Below are 25,353 nucleotides of genomic sequence, written 5' to 3' on the forward strand. Positions count from 1 at the left end.
ATATTTTAAATCATTCTTAAGGAGTATTCTTAACTACAGGGGAAAAAGCCTACTTTCTGCATCTGTAACATTTGAAACAAAGATGGGTGAGTTTTAATCTCTGCCCTCTGTTTTTTGGCCTTGATGAATCACTTTTCTTGAAGATCCAGTAAAAATAGAATATTGATTCAGGTCATAAAGAAGTTGCTTCCAAGGCTTTCAAACCCATAAATTTTATCACATTTATCAGTCTGAATGTTTCATAAATTTTATCTAAAATTGACTAGAAACATTAATATTTCATCCAAACCATTTGTTCAACACACTAAATATGTTACTATCTCTTCTAAATGTTCTACTTTTATCAACACATTTCAATATTTTAAAAAACTATTAGTTAAATTCCTACAGCATTGCTGTAATATGAATACATATAATATGGATAAAATCTCTGTGCCTTGATTTTTAGTGAGAACACACTTGTGACGCATATGAGGAAAATACTGAAGGGTTCCCTTACATCCTTTTGTTGTATTTTCCCTAGGCACTTCTTTGTTTGCTAAAGCTTATGTCCTCGTAATTGCTTCAAGTTAGGCCCACAGTAAAGATAATCGCTGAGTTCTCATATGTTCAAAAAACTGTATAGCCTTTATACTTGGAAAACATTTTGGCTGTTTTCAAAGTAAGTGAAACCTTGGATTGCAAGTAACTTGTTCTGGGAGTGTTCTGCAACATAAGCAAACCTTTCTAATAAATTTTAACTTGATAAACGAGTGATGTCTTCCAATATAAAGTAGTACGTGACGCCGAGTGTCACATGATCCCAACCCAGCCAATGGTTCTTGAAATTCGCTTTGATATATGAGTGCTTTGGATTATAAGCATGTTTCCAGGATGAAAATTATGCTGGCAAACCAAAGCTTTACTGTACTTGGGGCAACTTCACCTCCATGAACATCTTGAAGGTGTTCCACCTCTTACTACTCTCTCTTGTTGATGCAAAAAAATGAGGTCACCAGGATCTATTCTCCTAGCTGCCCACATTATTATTTCTTTAGTTTTGAAGGTCTGTATTTTTATCAGGATGTGCCCAGGACAGACTGTTCTCAATCTGTTTGCCTAGCACATGGGGAGCTCACTAAGTTCATAGCTCTAAGCCTTCTTTTTAATATACCTTTAAATATTAGTCCTCTTCTACTGCTGTGGTTTTCTTCTCAGGGAAGAAGATTCTTCTGTGTGCCAGTTCCCCTGTACCTGCCCTCTAGTTCCCTAATACTTTCCGACTCTGTTCCCTATCCTTTTGCACATTAAAAAAAATTTTTTTTCCATCCCATATGTTTCATGCTATATTTTCTCCAGTGTGTATTTTCCCTTGTGCTTCTTGTGATTTTTTTCTCTCATTTCTGGGATGGTTTCATTTCTATTCTTTGCTAACTTGTGTGAGTTTATGTTTCATCTCCTCGAATTCTCCTGTCATCTCTGTCCTGACATCTTGCTTTTATAACTTTCCTTCTTAAAGGCAATTGCGGCATGAAAGTTTTGTATGTTCCTGGCAAACTTCTGGAAAGAATTATATCTTCTCTCTGGCGTATGTTTCTAATGAAAAGTCTATTGTCATTACCTTTTTTTGAGAGACAGAAAGACGGTTCACATGTGCATGAGTCGGAGAGGGACAGAAGGAGAGAGAGAATCCCAAGCAGGCTCCATGCCCAGTGAGGACCCCAATGTGGAGCTGATTCCACAACCATGAGAACATGACCTGAGCTGAAATCAAGAATCAGTCGCTTAACCAGCTGAGCCACCCAGGCACCCCAGTTGTCATTGCCTTAAAAAAATATTTCCATCATTATTTTTCATAGATCGTCTTTATACTGATGCTGTGCAAATTCCTACTTTATCACTGATTGTGGAAGAAATTGAATTTCCTGGACTTGCTTTTTATATAAATAAATGGTGGTGGAAGAGGATGGCCTAAAGGACAGGGGGATTTTCCAGAAGAGTTGATGTTCCCATGCAAACACCAAGCACTCTATTTCCTCTCCTTTACTTCCAACAATCAAGGTACAGAAAGACTTCTGGCACTTACCCGCTCACCACAGTTCCATACCAGTGCTCCCCAAAAGAAAAATCCTTGCATCACAGCACTCCACAAGTATATAAATGCTGACACTTAGATCTGCCCTCATTGTGACCCCCTCACAACTCGCTGTATTTCTTCCTACTTATTCCCAAGAGGCTTCTCCCAGTCTAGTTACTTTTAACAGGTCTTACATGGACACATTTTGAAATCTATGGATTCTATCTGTCTCCCAGTTTCACTAAAAATGGTATTTCCCAGATTTTCATTTTACCTTTTGCTTTTGAATGATTTCTAGGCATAAAATAAGAAATGCTGACTTATGACTTTATGTTCATTCCCACCAGAAGCTCCAATAGCGTTGCTTTTAAGTAAGGAAAAATTTGGACACACAAAAAGTGTAAATATATATGTTATATGTAAATATACATGTATATACATGTAAATATATATGTTATAAATATTTATGATATACATGTTATATGCATGTTATATATATATGATGTCCAGTCTTTAAAACTCATGTAGGGGCACCTGGGTGGCTCAGTCGGTTAAGCATCTGACTTCAGCTCAGGTCATGATCTCATAGTTTGCGAGTTCGAGCCCCGTGTTGGGCTCTGTGCTGACAGCTCGGAGCCTGGAGTCTGCTTCAGATTCTGTGTCTCCCCCTCTCTCTGCCCCTCCCCCACTCATGCTCTGTCTCTATCTCAAAAATAAATAAATGTTAAAAAAAACTCATGCAGAGGAATATGTAGACATAATAAAACTAAAAGCATATGTTTTAGAAAAAAAATGGTTTGAAAATCTCTTCCATATGTAACTAAGTATGCAAAGGAATAGAAAAGTTCTGAGAGTTACATGTGGAAGGCAACAGTGATTTAATGGATCGTTTTTTTTTCTTATACTTTCTGAATCATATACTTTCGACAGTAAAATAAATCCACTTTTAGAAAAACAAATTATAACAGCACTTTGTGTCTTGTCTATTTATGTATATTTTAATATCTTAATATTTTCTTATATCTTTTCCTTTATACTTCTTTTTTTCCTTTTATTTTAAGAAAATTACTTGTCACTCCAAATTCAGATAAAATTTTATTTTCATCTTCTAATGTTGGTAGTTTTTATGTTCTAATTCTTAAATTTAACTTTTAGGGATATTCTTGATAGTTAAATATCCCAGTGTCATTTATTAGATTATCTTTCTCTTCTCTACTAATTTGAAATGCTATCTTACTACACATGATCCGTGGTTCTTAAGTTTTATTGTTTCTCTGATGCAACTGTGATGCCATAAGAAATGGTATCTCACCATGGCCTGCTGCATAGATAAGGCCGTTTCCATGTTTGCAGCCGGCAAGATACACTTATACTATAACTCCATCTGCCAATAATCAGTGACATGGATAGTGTAGAATCTGTGGATCAGATATCTGTATACTTCGTTTTGTTTTTGGTCTTTTTTTCTGTTGATTAAATCAAAGATGTCTATCATATTCACTAATTATTGTAACTTTGCATATATCTTGACATCTGAGAGTAAGACCTCCCTTTATTTTCATCCAAAATTTGGTGTATTTATTCTTCAAGATCAAATTTATAATTAGTTAGACAAGTTTTTTTTTTTTTATGTTTATTTATTCTCGAGAGAGAGACAGACAGAGACAGAGCATGAGAGGGGGAGGGTCAGAGTGAGAGGGAGACACAGAATCCGAAGCAGACTCCAGGCTCTGAGCTGTCAGCACAGAGCCCGATGCGGGGCTCAAACTCACCAGCTGTGAGATCATGACCTGAGCCAAAGCTGGACGCTCAACCGACTGAGCCACCCAGGCACCCCAGTTAGACAAGTTTTTATGTTCAAGAGACATCTGTAAATTTCTCTCTTTTTTTGGTGTGTTTTATACTTTTAAGCCACCACTGATTTAATCCTGAACAAGTTATTTAACCAATTTATCTGCAATTTTCCTATGTAAACGGGGATGATAATATCATCTGGTTCATAGAGTTGATGGGAGGATTGCTTTTCATTTTCAGCAATGTGTATTGTTTATCCATTTTCTCCATCCACTCCCTAGTTTTTTTTAAATGTGTATTTATTTATTCTGAGAGAGAGAGAGAAAGAGAGAGAGAGAGAGAGAGAGAGAGAGAGAGAGAATCCCAAGCAGGTTTCGATTTGAGCTGAAATCAAGAGTCAGCTGCTTAACCGACTAAACCACCCAGCCCCTCCATCCACTCCCTGGTTTTGAACTCTGTCCTTCACCCCACCTCCTGTAACAGATACCAAAATGTTGAGACTATTCATGGCTCTGCAGGACTATTTAACTTCATTCTTGTCAGAATCTCCCAGGAAACCATTTAGTTTATATATCACTTGCCTGCTTTTCATTAAAAAGAACGTGCTGAACGATTTTGCCTGCCGTTGTCTTTTTGCTTCCTTTTGGGTTGATCTTCCTCTATCACATTTTCAGAGATCTTTGGGAGGAGAGAGAAGATAAACACATGTTCTCAATCTTTTATATTCCTCATGCATATATTTAGAGTAAATGTAAATTTTTTTTGCATATTTATACAAAGTTATAAAATCATTGCACATGATACAACCCCCGTAACAGCAACATTTCTCTCAAGTTAAATAACATTGAATGGTTTTTATAATCTGTCCTCCAAAAAAAGGTCTGTATACTTGATTGAATCATATGCATGCAGTATGCAACCTTTTCTTTGGAGGTGACAATCTCTTTGCCATCACTGCCTGAGACAGTTTTTGTTTAGGGTAAGGACAGAAGGGAGCAAGTGTAATGCAGTGGGAAGCTGAGGGAGGAAAGGACTTCCTCGGGGAGAGGTTAGATCACCAGCCTCAAAGTTGCATAAAAATGATAGCTCTATTGCTTATAAAATAGCATTGTCAGGAGTAAGGTAAAAGTAAAAGTCAACTTGCTAAGGGTGATTAAAATTAGAAACAAGTAAATAATTGATTAAACAGCAAAACACAATGGTGAAAGGAAGGTGAAAATTAAAGTCATAAATTGAGGGTACAGGAGGCTTGAAAGGTACATTTGGTCTTAGTCTGATGGAGATTTGGGAATGTGTTTTATTCGAAAGTTACAAGAGGGAGAAAATGAAGATATAATTTTAACATTTTTTTCAGCAGGCATTCTGGAACATGTGCTGATCCATCCGTGTGTTAAGTAAGAATTGAGTTAATTGAGTTTCCAAATAGAGTGATTAGTATTTGAATGCAGGAGAACATAAAAGCATGTGAGGCAGGTGGGTTCAAGAGAACAACGACAAAGTAAACGCTGGTTTAGCTTTTTATTTCCAATGATATTAATCTGGGAGAAAGAAAAAGCAAAGCTACTCACTGCATTGTAATGGCAGAGCGGAGCTTAAGGAAGGTGGAGACCATTTGCAACAACTCTGCCTGGTACAGGATGAGCTACAGGTACTGGTGAGTATCGAGGTCAGTAACAGGATGTTTGCAAGAATGTGAATGTTTATCTCAGCCATCTTATTTCTTTCCCTATGCACTGTTACAAAACATCTCCACAAACAAGTGGAAAACCAAATCTGACACAGTAATTTGTAAAGCTATTCTAGTAGAAAGTGATTTAGGAAATCAGACCCAAATGCGGGGGCTACTCTCCAGATTTTAAGACTCAGAGGAATTGTACAGAAATTCAAAAGAAGCATGGCATGTACAATTGCAATCATTATTAAACCAGGATGAGAGTTCATGTACATTTGTCTTTTTGCCTAAAACAATTTAAGAATAGAATGTAGCAGACACGCCATACATATCTATATTTTATATGCCATTTATCATTTCAGTTCTTTTTTTAAAGGAATTCTACCCGTGATCTATTGGATAGTTCTCAGAAACAAAGGAAGGACAAAGCAGGTTTTAGGAAGAAGAGAAATAGTCTCATAGATTCAGTGGAGACATTATTGGAAGACACAGAAATACATAAAGAATATGATGAAATTTACATATGTGAAAGATTAGCCTGACAGTGTAGTGAAAAAACAATAATTGGAAAGAAAATGAAATTAAGGCACCGTCATACAGTCATGTTCTCAAGCCTAATGGAAGAATTTATTAAGCAATCTGTGTATACCCAGAAATTCTGCATTAGTTATCTGTAGAGTGGAAAGGTGATTCACTATTCAAATTTTGCCCCAGCTGTTGATCAGTTCTTTCCATAGTATGCTTATTAGACTGGATCCCTTGATTTACCAGTCCTACTCTATCAGTTTTAATAATAATAGTAATATGGTACTCAACAGTTACTGCTGCCATGACAGTTACCACTGTTACTGTTTCTTTCCAACTATCAATGCTTTTGTTCCTTTTGCTGTGCTATATACTCAACACATTCTACCTTTCACCTTAATGATAACCATGGCACCTACGTTGACTCGCAGTATATTAGGAATCCTTTACGTGTTTTACATATGCCAACACTTCCAAGCCGCATGACAAGCCTATGAGGTAAAATTTATAATTATTCCCATTGTACAGAAGAAAAAACTAAGGTATAGATTTCTTTGAATTGGTTCAATAACATATAGATAAGAAAACAGATTATTTAGTATCACTACATTAAACGTAAGATAACCAGGGCTCAGAGAAGTTTGGTGACTTGTCCAATACCACACAACCAGGAAGATAAGCCCCCAGCCTGTTGTCCTGAGGTACACAGAGTCTGATCTAGGATCTAAACATTGAGATGTGTGGAGTAAGCAGAACTGTGTTCTCCTCCTGACTCTAGCACTTAAGAGCTGTGAGAATGTGGTCAGGTAATTAAGCTCTCTAAGACTTACTTTCCATTCTGTGTGTTGAAGTCAACAATGTTTATGTTATACAGTCATTATAAAGAGTAAACAAATCATCTTTAAAACACTATGGCACCTATCACAAGATGTTTTAAATAAATTCTACTTCCTCCATCGGTCTCTTCCCCCGTAGACTTGCCATGCAACCTGAGAAAGTAGGAAATGAAAACATATCATTGTTCAAAATGGATGCCGTTTTGCCACAAAGGCCTGTTTGAAAAAAACAAAAGTGAATAAAAAGCTTTTCCTTGAGGTGCACATTCCCAGGTTTATTTTTTTAATTGCTAAAAAAATGCACCTCGATTTAAATGCAAACTGTGGATTATAACCTTTAGATAGTGCTATTTATACAAATAATATCAGGCCTTCCAGAAGAACAAATAACATGACACTGATATGCATGATTACCATTAACCTTAATCAGACATGGCAAGCTCAGAATTCTGTGTCTTCAGAAAACAGTTCCCTGATTAGCTCTGCCAGTAGTAAGCCTCTCCTAAGCTGCACGTTAATTGCCCACAGCCCCCACTTTTTGGAAAGAAAAGTTGGGAAATTTTGTGTGTGTGTGTGGAAAATGGATGGTTATGAATGGACCAGCCACAATGTCTTCATTAAACAAATATGGCACATTGATCAGGTGGCTGTCAAGTAGTTTTGACAGATTATTTTTTCCTCATTTTCCTTCGAGAAAGATGTATTGGTTCAGCTCGCTGAAAAGCATCCAACCGTACATGTAGATCACTCCTCCCTCATTAAAACAAAACAGCCTTGCATATTGTGGTCCATAGATCAACAACCACAGATTTTCCCCATAATTCACCCCAGAACAGTCTGTGGTTGGCTGGTCTTACTGTGAAAGAGACATAATTCCACTTATGGAAATACTCATTTAAATATTAATTTCTATCCTTGAAAACCGGTCTGAATAATGTGTCTATCTTGTGCCTGGAGGTGTAAAAAAATATTGACACATGAAATTTCCAAAATATTTAATTGCCTTATTACTGGAGTAGAATACTGTCATAAGCAAATACAGATGAAAAGACATAGCATAGCATTATGGAAAAGAATAAATAAACTGGACTTGCAGTTAGGTTTGGCCTTTAATTCAGGCTTTATAAATAATGTACTAATAAAAAACATCCTTTTCTTAGAGCACTCTAATCTTATTTGTAAAAATCATGCAGTTAAACTAGAGTATTTTCATCTCTAAGTTGTCTTCTTATGTCTGGGCTCCTATCCACCTCATATTTAAAATATTTGCTCCTCCATGGAGTGTATATTTATTAAGTAGACATAAAGTAAGTTCTTACCTGGTTTTATGAGGGTCTCTGAAATGATGAGACCCTCATCATCAAAGGAAAACTTTAAAATATTTGCTCCTTCATGGAGTGTGTATTTATTAAGTGGTCATTAAATAAAAGTTCTCACCTGGTTTTGCGAGGGTCTCTGAAATGATGAGACCCTCATCATCAAAGGAAAACTTTGCCTTGGTTTTCCTTTTTCCTATAAGAGACTGAATTTTTGGAGTCTTCCAACATTAATGATGATTTTTCTAGGAACAGAGCTCGCTGATACCAAATAAATGGAGTAGAATTGGGGGAAAGATAAAAGAGGAGGAGAGGAGAGAGAAAGAAAAAAATTGTGAAGAAATAAATTAAGGATAAAGTCTCCTAAGCACCTTTCTTAAGCTGTTAACTTTATTTTCATTATTTAGTTTTTAGAGCAGCATGGATTCACTTTAAGTCTTGTTGTTAACCATTTTATTGAGGTATGATTGATTTGTAACAAGCTGTACATATTTAATATATACAACTTGGTAAGTTTGGGAATAAAGATATATCTGTGATACCATTTCAACCATCAAGACCATAAATATAACCATCATCTTCCAAAGATGATGGGTATGTTTATATGTTTCCCCCTTTATTACCATTATTTGTGTGGGTGTTAAGACATTTAACATAAGATCTATACTCTTAGCTCCTTAATTTTTCCATGATGCTATATAATTTTGTAAGTGTTAAATAACTGTGAAAAGAAACCTAAGTCTAGGAAGAAAATTATTTGGAAAATTCTCAAGTGTATTCCATGGCTGTCAGTGTGATTATGACTTCTATTTACTATTTAGCAACTTGGTAGCTTTTATTCTAAAAAAATGACCATTTCGGAGGCACCTGGGTGGTTCAAGTTGGTTGAGCATTGGACTCTTGATTTTGGCTCAGGTCATGATATCATGGTTTCTGGGATTGAGTCCTGCTTCGGCCTCTGCACTGACAGTGTGGAGCCTGCTTGGTATTCTTTCTCTTCCTCTCTTTGCTTCTCCCCCACTCCCCACCCCCCCATCTCTTTCTCTCTCTCAAAAATAAATAAACAATTTAAAAATGGCCATTTCATTGACTTTTTAAAGCTAGAACAAAAAATTCTAACATTTGTATGGAACCACAAAAGACCCCGAATAGCCAAAGCAATCTTGAAAAAGAAAAACAAAGCTGGAGGCATCACAATTCTGGACGTCAAGCTATATTACAAAGCTATAGTCATCAAGGCAGTGTGATACTGGCACAAAAATAGACCCATAGATCAATGGAACAAAATAGAAAACCCAGAAATGGAGCCACAACTATTTGGTCAACTCATCTTCAGCAAAGCAAGAAACAATGTCTAATGGAAAAAAGACAGTCTCTTCAACAAATGGTACTGGAAAAACTGGATAGCAACATATAAAAAATGAAATTGGATACCTTCTTACACTATACACAAAAATAAATTCAAAATGGATGATAGACCTAAATGTGAGATAAGAAACCATCAAAATCCTAGAGGTAGAAACCTCTTTGACCTCGACCAGAGCAACTTCTTGCTAGACACATCACCAAAGGCAGGGGAAACAAAAGCAAACCTGAACCATTGGGACTTCATCAAGATACAAAGCTGCTGCACAGCAATAATCAACAAAACTAAAAGGCAGACTATGAAATTGGAAAACGTATTTGCAAATGATGTATCTGATAAGGGGTTAGTGTCCAAAATCTATAAAGAACTTATCAAACTTAAGACCCCCCCCATCCAAATAATCCAGTTAAGAAATTGGCAGAAGACATTTACAGATATTTTTCCAAAGAAGACATCCAGATGGCCAACAGACACATGAAAATGTGCTCAACATCACTCATCATCAGGGAAATACAAATTGAAACCATGAAGAGATACCACCTCACACCTGTCAGAGTGGCTAAAATGAACAACCCAGGAAACAACAGATGTTGGTGAGAATATGGAGAAAGAGGAACACTCTTACACTCTTGGTGGGAATGCAAACTGGTGCAGCCACTATGGAAAACAGTATGGAGTTTCCTCAAAACGTTAAAAATAGAGCTACTCTATGACCCAGCAATTACAACTACTAGATATTTACCCAAAGGATGCAAGCATAGTGATTCAAAGGGGTACATGCACTCTGATGTTTATAGCAGCATAATCAGCCATTGCCAAATGATGGGAAAAGCCCAAGTGTCCATCAACTGATACTGATGAATGGATAAGGAAGATGTGATCTATCTATCATCTCTCTATCTACACACACACACATATATATATATATATATATATATATATATATATATATATAAATAGATAGTGGAATATTACTCAGATATCATGAAAACTTGCAATTCACAACAATGTGAATGGAGCTAGAGTTATTATATTATGCAGAATAAGTCAGTCAGAGAAAGACAAATACCATATAACTTCACTCATATATGGAATTTAAGAAACAAGACAGAGGAATGTAGTGGAAGGGGAAAAAAAAGAGAGGAAATCAAGCCATAAGAGACTCTTCACTATAGATAACAAATAAGATTGATGGAGGGAGGTGAGCAGGGGAATGGGTTAAATGGGTAATGGGTATTAAGGAGGGCACTTGTTGTGTTGAGCCCTGGGTGTTATGTAGGTGATAAATCACTAAATTCTACTCCTGAAACCAATATTACACTTTATGTTAACTAACTAGGATTTAAATAAAAATTTGTGAAAATTAAAATCAAACAAAACAAAACAAAACTAAGGGACATGGAAACTCTGTTGTTAAATAAAGTAACTGCGTTAGATTTTTCTCTAAGCATCATCAGACTTCAGTATCATATGCTTGCTGTCATCTTCCTCTACTGATATGTGATGTATGGGAAGTCAGCCTGGGAGAGACAGGGGGCACCTGGTTTCAGAGTTGACCATGGCTCCAGCACGTGCTACCTGTGCTTAGACCAGTGCAGTGGCTATGACTGAGAACAGGAGCAGCCTTCCCAGTTCAGAAGAATCTACTTTATAATAGCACCAGGCCACATTCAGAATGAGAAATGTCACTGACCTCCCTTGCAATTACCATTATTTACCTTGCAATTACTATTATCTCTAGTAATAGCTAATGATATTTTTAGTTTTCTTCCCAAACCAGGGAAAGAAGTTCTGTGTATTTGGTTTTTATTATTTTCATTCTACCAGAGAAATGGGTGTTGCATTGACAGATCTAGGATCTAGGATATGTTTCCCTTCCTTTCTCAAGAAAGCATCAGGAATTTTGGGACTTAGTTTGTTTATGTGCATAATAGCAACAACTGTATTTTCCTTTTGCATTTTAGGACATGTAAATACTTAGATTTGTGTTTTCAGAAATCTGTGCAACATGTGGACATCCTTGAAGTTGGGATGCTAAATAAAGTAGTAACATCTTAAATAAATAAAAAAATAAACTTGTCGGGAGAAAGTTCCTCATTGAATTTATTATTTTTATAATATCTGTCCTGTCTAGAGTTGTATATCCTTTTCTACCTATAATAAAATTGGTGTTTTCTTTCCATTTATGGATTTGATCACAAATTATCCCAACTAACTAAAGCAATTTTGAGCAAGAACAAAATTGAAGGAATCATACTTCCTGGCTTCAAAATATATTACAAAGCTACATTAATCAAAATAATATGGCACTTGCATAAAAACAGAGATGTAAATTAATGGAAGATCATAGAAAGCCCAGAAATAAATGTATGCATATATGGTCAACTGATCTTTGACAAGGGAACCAAAAAGGCACAATGAGGAAAGAATATCTCTCTAAAAAATTGTGACAGAAAAATAGAATATCTACATCTAAAAGAAAAAATTGGCCAACTCAAATGGATAAAAGATTTAAACATAAGACCTGAAATTATAAAACTCCTAAAGAAAATACAGCTACAAAGCTTTTTGACACTGGCCTTAGCAATGATTTCTTGGATATAGCACCAAAAGCACAGGAAATAAAAGCAAAAATACACAAATGAGGTCACATCAAACTAACAAGCTTCTGCACAGCAAAGGAAATGATTAACAGAGTGATAAGATAAGCTACAGAATGGAAGAAAATATTTGTAAGCCATATATCTGATAAAGAGGTAATATCCAAAATATAAGGAGCTCCTACAACTCAATAACAAAAAGAACCCAAATCACCTAATTAGAAAATGGGCAAAGGACCTGAATCCATATTTTTCCAAAGAAAACATAGAAATTCCAAAAGGTATGTGAAATGGTGCATGGCATCATTAGTCATCAGAGAAATGTAAATCAAAACAACAATGAAATATCACTTCACACATATATTAGAATGGTTATTATTTTAAAAATAGAAAAAAATCTTGGTAAGAATATGGAAGAAAGGGAATTGTTATACATTATTGTCGGGAATGTGATTTAGTACAGCTACTATGAAAAGAGTATGATTGTTCTATAACAAATTAAAATGGAACTACCATATGATCGAGCCATCCCATTTCTGGGTATATATCCAAAGGAATTGAATCAGGATCCTGGAGAGATGTCTGCATTACCATGTTCACAGCAGCTTTATTCACATAGCCAATAAATGGAAGTAACGCAAATTTCCATTAATGGATGAATAGTTAGAGCAGATGTGGTATGTAGTACAATATTATTCAGCCTTTAAAAAGAAGGAAATCCTGCCATCTGCAGACAACATGGATGAATCTGGAAGGTATGCTAATGTAAATGAGCCAGACACAGAAGTACGAATACTGCATGATCCCACTTAGATGAGGAATCTAAATAGTCAAAGTCATAGAAACAGAGTAGAGTGGTGGTTACCTGGGAACAGGAGGTCGGAGAAATGTATTGATATTGGACAAAGGATTCAAAGTATTTATTATGCAAGATGAATAGGTCCTGGAGTTCTGTACAGCATTGTACATATATTTCAATATAGTGACCATATAAATAATACTGTACTGTTTCAAATTTGCTCATAAGATAGATGTTAAGTGTCCTTATCTCATACACACACACAAAACCAAAAAGGGTGAGAACAAACTTTTGGAGATATGGATACGTCCACGGCATTGACTATGGTGATAGTTTTGTGGGTATACGCTTGTCTCTAAATGCATCAATTTATACACATCAAACATGTACAACTTTTTGTATGTCAATCATACCTCGATATTAGTTTTTTAAAAGGCACCAGGATTTACCTATGCAAAATTTCTTCTTTCTTATATCTATCAACTTAAATATAAAGTTTTATTTTTATGGTGTTCTTCATTGTAGTCTAGTTTTCCCATATTGTATTCAATATTATTCCCGACTTCCTTTTCTTGTTTGGTCAATGCTTTACTGTAATGCGGTCTATATGTATGTTCTTTACACCTATCGATGTGCTTTTTTCTACCTTACCATCTTTTCCCATCTTACTAAATTCTGACTTCCTACTATCTCCTTATTTTTCTAGTTGATAGGTGATCAGGAACTCTAAGTCAAAGGACAGAATATTATCTTTCCACAGTTCTTTATATGATGTTTGGTTTATGTCATGCCTTTTTAATAACTTTTATTCAATTCAGTTAACTCAACTGAAAATAGAGATGTCTCCCAGTATCTTATATCAGCTTTTCTCTTAATTTTGTTATTGGTTTTTCCCTTTCTTACTTCCTACCCCTTATTTCATATTCATGTATTTTAGGGGAATGTTTGGATAACATGAATACAGAACATTAAGGCAGATACCATTTTATGTTATGGAAAAACACAAGCTAAATCTATCTGTCTGTCTGTCTATCCTCTTTAATACTATAATCAATTAATTATAATGTGGGTGTAATTACAACTGCGTATATAAATGGAAGAAATAGACTCTCTTTTTAGCGGCTCTGTATGATCTAAATATAATAATACAAATACTACCTTTAAAAACTAGAAAACAATCTGTAGAATGTTAATTCTTTATATTATTTTTAATCTTTCTAAGATTAGATAATATGGTTAAAATACCCATCAGAATGCCACATGATATATAATTGACACAGCTTTTTCCTCTCATGTTACATTTCCTCAGATATGTTGTCCCTCAATTTTGTTGCAAGATTCTGGAATAGAATGCTCTACTCCTCTTTTACATTATAAATTGATATTTTGTAAACCACAAAGTTTCTGATAGGAAAATTTAGCAGTTACTCTTTTGGAGAATGTCTTCAAATATGATTGTAATGTATTTTTTTTTTATCTCAGCTGTCTCTTATGATACTTTTTTACTTTTTCCAAACCCCAGCACATTTAGAACCTCTGTCTTTTCCTTATTAGGGTGCACTCACAATATAATTGCCATATTCACTGTAATAATAGTTATTGTACTTATAATTAATCATGCGTTATATTTTAATTAGGATTAACTTCATAGTATTCACACAGCATAGCAATAGATTCCCCTGTTCTCTATTTCATGCAAAAGGAAGGTTATCTGCTAATGAAATAACCACATTGGCTCATGTTGAGATAGTTAGAATGTTGCCCATAATTATGACTGGACAACCAATCAGAGTTGCAGCATACTCTGCTTGCACTTGAACACTTTTCATAGACGTTGACTGGTCTATGGCCCTTGAATAAATTGGTATATGTTTCTTTAAACTGAGTGCATTACTTTTACCTGGTCCAATGCCTAATTCATTTTAGAGCATTCTTTATTCTTTGTATAACACTCATCTGTGACTACAGAATGGCTTCCTTCCACTTAAAGGTGTTTAATGCCATCCCACCCATTTAGCAAACAGAGCACTTCCTTGCTAAGGCTGAAGGATTTTAAATATGATCTCATCTAACCTCTATGCATAAAATTGAAATCTGCCCTGTATTAATACACTAAACCAGTAGATCAGTAAGAGAGGGAACACTGTTTTAATGACTCCAAATAGCTTGTTCAATTAAAAATCTTTTGGTTTACTTTATCACTTACTTTATTTTCTGCCATTGGGCTCCTGCTTACTCTTAAGTTGTTGATACCATTTTTTTCACCTTTACAGGAATAAACCCCCAATAAGCTCATGGTTTTTCCCTGATGGCTCTAAAGTTTAGAGGGAGGAGAAATTTTATCTAAATTATTTTATACCCAACTATATTAGAATAAAATTATGTAGTCTTAACACCACACCTTAATGTAAATGTCTATTTATTTAAGGTACCATGAGCGAAGAAGAATATATGGCACCTTCTTCATAGTCTTTTGTTCCTAATTCCAAAGCAAAGAATTTTCTAGCCGAGGTTGTTAGCCTGGGGATTGATAAAACCCCCATAACCACAGACTAACCATTTGTGGCCCCCCGTTTAAGATATTTGTCCGGAATAAATAGACTACAAATGTCATTTTTAAAGTGTTGCGTGAACAAGGCAGACATACACCACATAAACTCCACCATATAAATTCTGTTGTGTTATTACTGTTTTTGAGAATTTCTCTAAGCCAGAAGCAGAGTTATTTCCATCCTCTGAAGTCAGGCTGAATTTAAAAAACAGACCCAGTGAGATACAACTTTTCTTTTTAGGAAACATCTATAAAACATAATAAACAGAAAGGTAAAACAAATAATATGAAAAAAATATTCCATACAAACATTAAGCAAAAGAAACTAGCTTAGAAACACCAAAATCAGAAAAACAAACTTAAGGTAAAATACTCTTATATATAGGGGCACCTGGGTGGCTCAGTCGGTTAAGCGTCGGACTTCGGCTCAGGTCATGATCTCACGGCTTGTGAGTTCAAGCCCTGTGTCGGGCTCTGTGCTTACAGCTCAGAGCCTGAAGCCTCTTCAGATTCTGTGTCTTTCTCTCTCTCTCTCTGTCCCTCCCCTGCTCACACTCTGTCTCTCAAAAATAAATAAAAACATTAAAAAATTAAAAAAAAACCCTATATAAAAAGCAATTCACTTCATAATTTTGAAATATAAATTCACAATGAAGATACAATAGCACTAAAATTCTATGCACTAATAGCACTTTGAAAAATAGAATTCATCAAAATTAATGCAAGAAATAGAATATCAGAATAGCTATTTAACAATGAATGAAAGGATAGCTGTAATTATAAACATATTACAGGTGGCTATGTGAGTATAGATTTGCCTGGGAAGATTTTGTTACCCCAGAAAATTAAGATATGTGAATGTGTGTGTGTGTGTGTGTGTGTGTGAGAGAGAGAGAGAGAGAGAGAGAGAGAGAGAGAGAGAGGATGCATGTCACAAAGACACAGGGGCTTCCATTGGTCATATATGGGGCAATTTTAAAGTCAAAATAATTAAGAAGGCTGATATATTTATAGACCTATAGGGAAAAGACACACGAAAGAACACAGTAGTTAATAAATATGTAAATATGTCAGTCAGTCAGTAATAAACAAAGAAACAAAAGATAACCACCTGGGTGGCTCAGTAGGTTGAGCAACCAGCTCTTGATTTTGGCTCAGGTCATGATCAAAGGGTCATGGGATTGAGCCTTGCATCGGTCTCTGCCCTGACAGCATGGATCTGCTTGGGATTCTCTCTCCCCTTCCCCCACTTGCACTCTCTCTCTCTAAAAATGGATGAATAAACACTTAAAAAATAAAGGATAAAAGAAGACTTGCTTACAAGATCCTTAGTGCAAACCAGTAAATGTGGAGGAAATATGGGCGATGAAGTACCATCATTTTGAAAGAATGATAGTGTGGCAATTTCTAAGTAGTAATCGTCAATGGATGCTAAATATGAGGATACATTTAAATAGCGGTCAGAATATTTCATGCCCTTAAACTATCTACCCATAGATTGCTTATTAGTTGCAAGCACAAAAATCACAAACATAACCGACAAGAACAGATGGACACGAGGTCCCTAGATCTGTGAAGCCAGTATCACCTATGTAGTATTCTGGCCACCACAAAGAAACAGCAGACAAACCCAAACAGAAACATTCTCTTAATGAAAGGGAAAAAGGAATTGTTTTTCTTTAAAATATCAATATCATAAAAGACAAAGTCACACTGTGGAAATGTTCCAAAGAAAAGGAGACTAAAGTATCATGATAAATAAATATGACAGCTGAACATAGACTGAATCCTGTATTAAAATAATAATAAACTCTCAGTGAATTCAGAATAGAGAATAACTACCACCATCTGGTGAAGCATATCTTCTAAAACAATAAAAATACTGATTCAAAGGGACACATTCACCCTGATGTTTATAGTAGCATATCAACAATAGCCAAATTATGGAAGAGCCCAAATGTCCACCAACTGATGAATGGATAAAGAAAATGTGGTATATATGTATACACAACAGAGTATTACCCAACCATGAAAAAAGAATGAAATCTTGCCATTTGCAACAACGTGGATGGAACCAGAGCTTATTATGTTAGAAGCAAAATAGGGAAAGACAAATACCATCTGATTTCACTCATGTGTGGAACTTAGGAAATGAAAGAGATGAACATGGGGGAGTAAAGAGAGAGAGGCAAACTGTAAAACAGACTCTTAACTATAGACAACAAACTGAGGGTTATTGGAGGGGAGTTGGGTGGGGGGATGGGTTAAATGGATGATGAGTATTAAGGAATGCACTTGTGATGAGCATCAGATATTGTATAGAAGTGATGAATCACTAAATTCTACTCCTGAAATTAATAATACACTATATGTTAACTAACTGGAATTTAAATAAAAATTTGCAACAAAACAAACAAAAAAAGCATTTTTTGTGTGTTGTTAAAAGGAATAAAACTCTAATTGTATATATAATAGTTTAAAAAGAGACTTTAAAATGATACTTTGATTCCTGCTGTGGCGTTTCTAACACCTACAGATTTAAAATAATTATTCCAGCATTTTAAAAATATTTTTTATTAAAATTTTTTTATATCTTTATTTTATTTTGAGAGAGAGACAGAGTGAGAACACAGGGAGGGGGCAGAGAGAGAGAGGAAGACACAGAATCTGAAGCAGGCTCCAGGCTCTGAACTGTCAGCACAGAGCCTGATGCGAGGCTCGAACCCACAGACCGTGAGATCGTGACCTGAGCTGAAGTCGGACACTTAGCCAACTGAACCACCCAGGCGCCCCTCCAGTATTCTTTTTAGAAGAACAAATAGAAATAAACTTAACTTATTATGGTAAAAAAATAAAATAAAAATTTAAAAAATGACAAAAAAAATTATAGAAGAAGTCTTCTCTACTAGAACAGGAAGGAAAAAAAGGATGCCCACTATCACTACTTTCATTTACCATTCTTTAGAAGTCATAGTCAGTGTGGTAAGGCAAATAGAACTAAAAGGAATCTTGGGAAAGTTGGGTGGCTCAGTTGGTTGAGCATCTGACTTTGGCTCAGGACATGCTCTCGCGGTTGTGGGTTTGAGCCCCATGTCGGGCTCTGTGCTGTCAGCTCAGAGCCCGGAGCTTGCTTTGGATTCTGTGTCTCCCTGTCTGTCTGCCCTTCTCCTGCTTGTGCTCTGTCTCTCCCTGACTCTCCAAAATAAATAAATATTAAAAAAAATTTTTTTAAGAAATAAAAGGAGCCTAACCAAGGATGAATATATAAAACTGCTATTCTTAAATATGACACTTTTGTAGAATATTCCATACAACCTGCAGAAAAATTATTAGAATTAATAAATGATTTCAGCAAGGATAGTGGATAAAATATAAGTACAGATTATTAATTTTATATTTACACAATAACAAGACAAAAATTATATTTTCCAATACCTTAAAACAAATTCCTTTTAATAAACTTAACACAAGAGGCATAAAATTTATTCCCAGAAAATTAAAAATCATTATTGAGAGAACTTATGTCACTAAATAATGGTAAGCATATACAGCATTCATGACTGAGAAGACACAATATTGCAAAAATATTCAACACAATGTCAATAAAAATTTCAACAGTTGTGTGTGCAACTTTTCAAGCTCATTCTAAAATTTATGTGGAAAGAGAAATGATCGTGAATGGTAAATATCTCTTGAAAATGGCTTGTTTTCCTGGCTTTGAAGCTCTTAATAAAGCTATTATAAGATTGTGTAGTATTGGCATAAGAGTGGACAGAGTTCTATGAAATTTAAGTGTCCACAAGTAGGTCCTTTCACATTTGGATACACTGTATATCAGTTGGAAACCACAGGAGAGTGTTTCACGTATGGTAGCGGGGGCTTTGAATACCCAGTTTAAAAAGTGAAAATCCCAGGGCTCCTGGGTGGCTCAGTTGGTTAAGCATCCGACTTTGGCTCAGGTCATGATCTCAGTTTGTGAGTTCGAGCTCCGTGTTGGGCTCTGTGCTGACAGCTCAGAGCCTGGAGCCTGTTTCAGATTCTGTGTCTCCCTCTCTCTGCCTGTCCCTCATTCATGCTCTGCCCCCCTCTCTCTCTCTCTCAAAAATAAAAAAAAAAGTAGAAAATTAAAAAGTAAAAATACCTTCACCTTACACCAAAAATCATTTCCAGACTGATTTTAGACCTATATAAGAAATGTAAAAAAATAATGTCTCAGAAAAGAATATGGGAGAATCACAGACTTGGATTTGGGAAAACTTTATTAACTATGAAGGAAAAAAGTTGATAATTGAAACTACATTAAGTATAAGAAATTCTCTTCATCAAAAGATACCATTAAGTGAGTAACAGTTAAATCAGAGTGGAGAAATGTATTTGTGGTACATACAACTGTGAAAGAGACTCATGTCAAGAATATGTGAAGAACTTATACAAAGAGTAATAGAAAAATAAACACCTTAATAGGTAAATGTGCAGGTGACTTGAACATCCCTTCACAAAAGAAGATATCCAACATATGAGAAGTGTTTACTTCATTAATCTTCAGGAAATCACAAATACATAATTCAATCATTGCTCACCCAGCAGGAGAACTAAAATGAAACAGTTGCCAATACCAACTGCTGATGACCATCTACAACTCACATTCATTGTTGTGAAGATGTGAAATGGTGAAATATGTGAGAACTTGGCATTATTTATTTAAAGCTAAGTATGGTCTATCCTATGACCAGCAATTCCACTCGTTAGTATGTATCCCTGAAATGCTTATCCTTGCACCCCAAGAAAAATGTGCAAGAAGGTTTACAGTATCATTATATGTAATAGATAAGAACCAAGCATCCCCCCTCCCACCAAATGATCCATATATTGTGTAAATATACATATTTACAATGTCTTCATACAACGGAGTTCTATACCATGATGAAATGAGTTAATATGGCTGAATGCAACAATCATGCTGTGATATAAGGCAGTAAAATATACTACAGACTTTATTATTTCATTTATCTGCAGTTAAAAAGTAATGCAAAAAACAGACTTGAAGATTTAGGGATCCATGCTTTTGCAGTAAAATGCTGAAGAAGAGCAATGAATGAGTTGGCATAAAAATCAGAAACATGGATACTTTTTGGGAAAAGAGGAAGCTAATGATTAAGGTACCTTGGGATTAAATCCAGTTTTAATTATTTATTTTTTTCCATAACTTCAAAAAATCGTTTAATTTGGTCTCAAATTCCCTATCAGGAAAGCATCAATAATAGTCCCCCTTTCACTTCTGATTCTTTTTTAAAATGCTATTTATTTATTTTTTGAGAGAGAGCGTGTGCATGCATACACGTGAGTAGAGGAGGGACAGAGAGAGAGGGAATCCCAAGCAGGCTCCACACTGTCAGCGCAGAGCCGGACGTGGGGCTCAAACCCACTAACCCATGAGATCATGACCTGTGCTGAAACCAAGAGTTGGATGCTCAACGACTGAGCCACCCAGGCGTCCCTTTCACTTCTGAATTTAACAATTTGGGTGTCATCTCTCCTTCTTATGGTTGGTCCAAGCCAAAGTTTTGGTCATTTTGTCGATCTTCCCAAGAATACAGTGTTGGTCTATTGATTTTCCCTATTTTTTAAATCTCTGTCTCATTAATTTTTGCTCTAATATTTGCTGTTTCCTTCTTTCTGCCTGCATTAGGTTTTGCTCTTGTACTTCTCTGTTTTAAAATTTTCTTTTTTTTTGAACGTTTATTTATTTTTGGGACAGAGAGAGACAGAGCATGAACGGGGGAGGGGCAGAGAGAGAGGGAGACACAGAATCGGAAACAGGCTCCAGGCTCTGAGCCATCAGCCCAGAGCCTGACGCGGGGCTCGAACTCACGGACCGCGAGATCGTGACCTGGCTGAAGTCGGACGCTTAACCGACTGCGCCACCTAGGCGCCCCACTTCTCTGTTTTAAAGTATAGTCAAGTTAGTTCAAGTTTTTCTTTTTTCTTCTTTAAATTGAAGTATAACTGATACACAATGTTATGTTAGTTTCAGGGGTACAACATAGCGATTCCACAAGTCTACAGGTTATGCTATGCGTGACAGAAGCATGGCTACCATCTGTCACCATACGGTCCTATCAGAATATCATTGCTCATATTCTCTATGCTGTACTTTTCATTCCTGTGACTTACTCATTCCATAACTGAAAGCCTGTACCTCCCACCCTCTTTATGCATTTAAGTTTTTCTTTTTTCTTAGTTTAGATATTACAGCTATAAAATTTCCTCTAATTATGTAAGTTTTTGTGTAATTGTAATGCAGTGTTTGGTGTGTTTGTGTGTGTGTGTGTGTGTGTGTGTGTGTGTCTGTGTGTGTGTTGTCTTGACCCAGTTTTTAGGCTCTGGCTAATGCCAGACAGACCCCCTTCTTGAGTAGCCCATTAAGCTCACACTCCCAATCTCTTCCCTTATTGGACACTCACACTCTGGGCAAGTATACACCCATCTATTGCCCTAGGGCCAGATCACAGACAACCAGAGATAGTGGCTACTGCCCTAGAGTCTGCAAATTCATTTGAGTTGGCCAATCCTAAGCCTACTTGCCTTGCCTCACCTGTCCTTCCCATGGACACCGTAATAAGGCACTTACCTGTAATTCCCTCTCTCTGCCTCATGATTGACCCCAGTGCTTCCCTTCGGTGGCCCTATGTAGCATACGGTGTTCTCCCCCAGGGAACTGTAACAAAATTGTAAAATTCTTTCTCGTTTCTTTTTCTTGATGTAGCCTCATCATATGTCACCCAAGGTGATATGGTTAAAATAATTGGCCCGTGGGGGGCTCAGTCGGTTAAGCATCCAGCTACAGCTCAGGTCATGATCTCACAACTGGCGAGTCCAAGCCCCAGAAAGGACTCTGCACTGACAGTGCAGAGCTTGCTGGAGAGTCTCTCTCTCTCTCTGTCCCTCCCTTGCTCGTGCACTCTCTCTCTCAAAATAAATAAAAACTTAAGAAATAATTAACACAGCGAGTAGGGTACTTTGGCCCCAGATGACAGAGATGCCATTAGATGCTCTTGGCCCACCAGTTGGATGTCCCCAAAAGCAGAGACAGCCAGGGAAGGCACTGCTTTCTGCTGATGAGCTTGTATTTTGACCACCACCACCACATACTGTTTGCTTCCGTTTTGTCACCTTCGCACCCTAAATTGTGGAACTCATAATCTGAATCCTCACCAAGTTTCCACCACCTCGGCACACGTCCACAACTTACCTAGTCGTTGGTAATAAAGCATCCAAAGAGTAAGGGTTTCACGTTCACTATCTCATTCTACGAAGTCTCCTCCAAAAGTTGCAGAGTGGGGATACCTCCCTTATGGCCACAGGATGGGGCTGATTAGCCAACTGGGGAGGGTGTGTATCAGCAAGTAGCCCAGCATCACTGTGTGAAAGTCTAATCTCTTGTTGCCTGAGTTAGTGTAACAGCAAAAGACTGACCACAGATTACCTGCCCCAAGTGGTACATAAAGCTAGTCTGGGGGATTTGATACGGATGCCACAAAGAAAATAATGTTATTGGGGCCTGTGGTTTTTATGTTTTTACTTCTCTTGTCTACAACTCTCTATCCCTAGGCCCAATAGACTATCAGAGTACAAATATCCATGGAGACCAGAGGCTAAAATCTCATCATATAGGGGGAAAAAAACCATTTTATCCACCGGAATGTCCTTGACTGAGGGGTGTGGCCCATGAACAGGCCAGGAGAACCACCTCACATTCATCTAATATATATCCAAAGGGTAAAATGGTCAGGGAGAGCTAGGATACTGAATGGTAACTAGAAATGTAACCACATTGAGATACAAGGTATTCTGAAAGATTTTGTTCCAAGAGACAACGAAAAAAAGAGGGGTACTTTGGACAAAGGGGCTAATGACACTGCTCCGAGGAGCTGATGTAACTCTCTAAGTGCAAATCTCAATCCATGGGAAGTAAACTAGTAAGCTTACACACACACACACACACACACACACACACACACACACACTGAAATTTTTTACTTCTCATTCTTATGTTTCTACAATGAAAATGAGCAACTTCTGTTTTTCTAACCAACAGTTTTTAAATTTAGAACTCTGTTTATTTTTATGACTTGTCAGATTTGTATTTAATGAAATATTTGTTTATATGTGTGTAGTTTCCTGCGTAGGTATTCATTCGATCCAGTATTTTGCTGTTTCTTTTCCCCCTCACTTTCTGGTCTAGTACTGCCTTGAAATATATTTAAAATCGCTCTTTGCAATTTCTTCATTAGCCAATAGAACTTACTGAACTACAGTACCACTATTTGTTTTTGCAATACCATATATATAATTGAGGACTTACCAAAAAATTAGGAGCCTGTTTGTATGTTGTGAAGCATAAGCCAGAAGTATTCATAGTCGTCATTTTATTTACTTTTTGTGTAGCTACTGTTGATTTCTTTAGGAGAAATAAGGTCATGTGTTTTCCCTCTGAATTTCAGGATGCTATGCATGCCATTGACATTAACAAAATAGCATATTTTTCTTATGAAACTGCTCTAAATTTATCCTTAAGTCATTTGTGATAAAAAGTTTTGAATTGATTTCTTTTAAATGTCATAAATAGGAGCGGCATTTTACACATCTCTGGAACTTCTATGAATGCAAATTTGGTTCAAATCAATTATTTTTCTCACTCTTTGCCCAAATGGCTTGCAAATGGCTTCCTTTGGTGTATTTAGGTATATTTAGGTATTTATGTTGCTAAAATTTGGAGAAGTCTTGTGGTTAGAAGTAAAGAAACACTAATTTTCCTGTCTGCAGAAATACATTAGCTATATACATTTCAAATGGTTAACTACTGACCCCAGAACTTTTGGTGTTAGGGAACCAATCATTTCCTCAATATTAGTATTCCCATTTATTTTATAAATCCTAATTTTAGCAGTCATATTGATTTTCAAGGCCACGTTGCAAGCAATAATTAATGTGGTCAACATTTATATATATATTTTTACTTTGCTGAAGTTCACATCCAAGTGTTATTTTTACTTCTTTTTGTTGTTAATGTGTGTGTTCGCTTTTTATTATCTTCTATCTCCTCCTACCGCCCTCCTCCTTGTTCCCAGTCATAACCAGAATTATCCTTTTAAAATCTGTTATTTGGCTCTTCTAAAGTGTTTGGGTAAGTCACGTATTTTCAGAATTTGTACATGCAAAAATATTTCTTCCTCATTACACTCCCTTAAATAAATGCCCTTTTGGTTAGATATAAAATTGCAGTTTCAAAATAATTATCTGACTATGTCTACCCATCCATCATCTATCTGCCTATCAATCTATCACCTATCATCTTCTTTCACCTGTATATATTTTATACTTCTTTCCTATTCAGTCCTTCAGGTTTGTGAAATATAAGCAAATTGAGGCTTCAATAATTTAGAGGTAATCTTTTCTCATTTTTTAAATTTCATTTTTTACTTTTTCAATTTCTTGTGTTATTTATTTTTCATTTCTTTTATTGTGGTAAAAACACATGACATAAAATTTACCATCTTATCCACTTTTAAGTGGACAGCTCACTATTGTTAAGTGTTTCACATTTGTGGTGACACAGATCTGCAGAACTTTTTCATGTTATAAAACTAAACTCTATACCCGTTAAGTAACAACACTCCATTTCTTCCCCCCCTAGCTTCTGGTAACTAACCACCATTCCACTTTATTTTTAATAAACTTGATTACTTTAGATAACTCATGTAAGTGGAATTCTAAAGTATTTGTTCTTTTGTGGCTGGTTTATTTCACCTAGCATAATGTCCTCGAAGTTCACCCA

This window comes from Felis catus, chromosome D2 (assembly GCF_018350175.1).
Source record: "Felis catus isolate Fca126 chromosome D2, F.catus_Fca126_mat1.0, whole genome shotgun sequence".
Lineage (NCBI taxonomy): Eukaryota > Metazoa > Chordata > Mammalia > Carnivora > Felidae > Felis > Felis catus.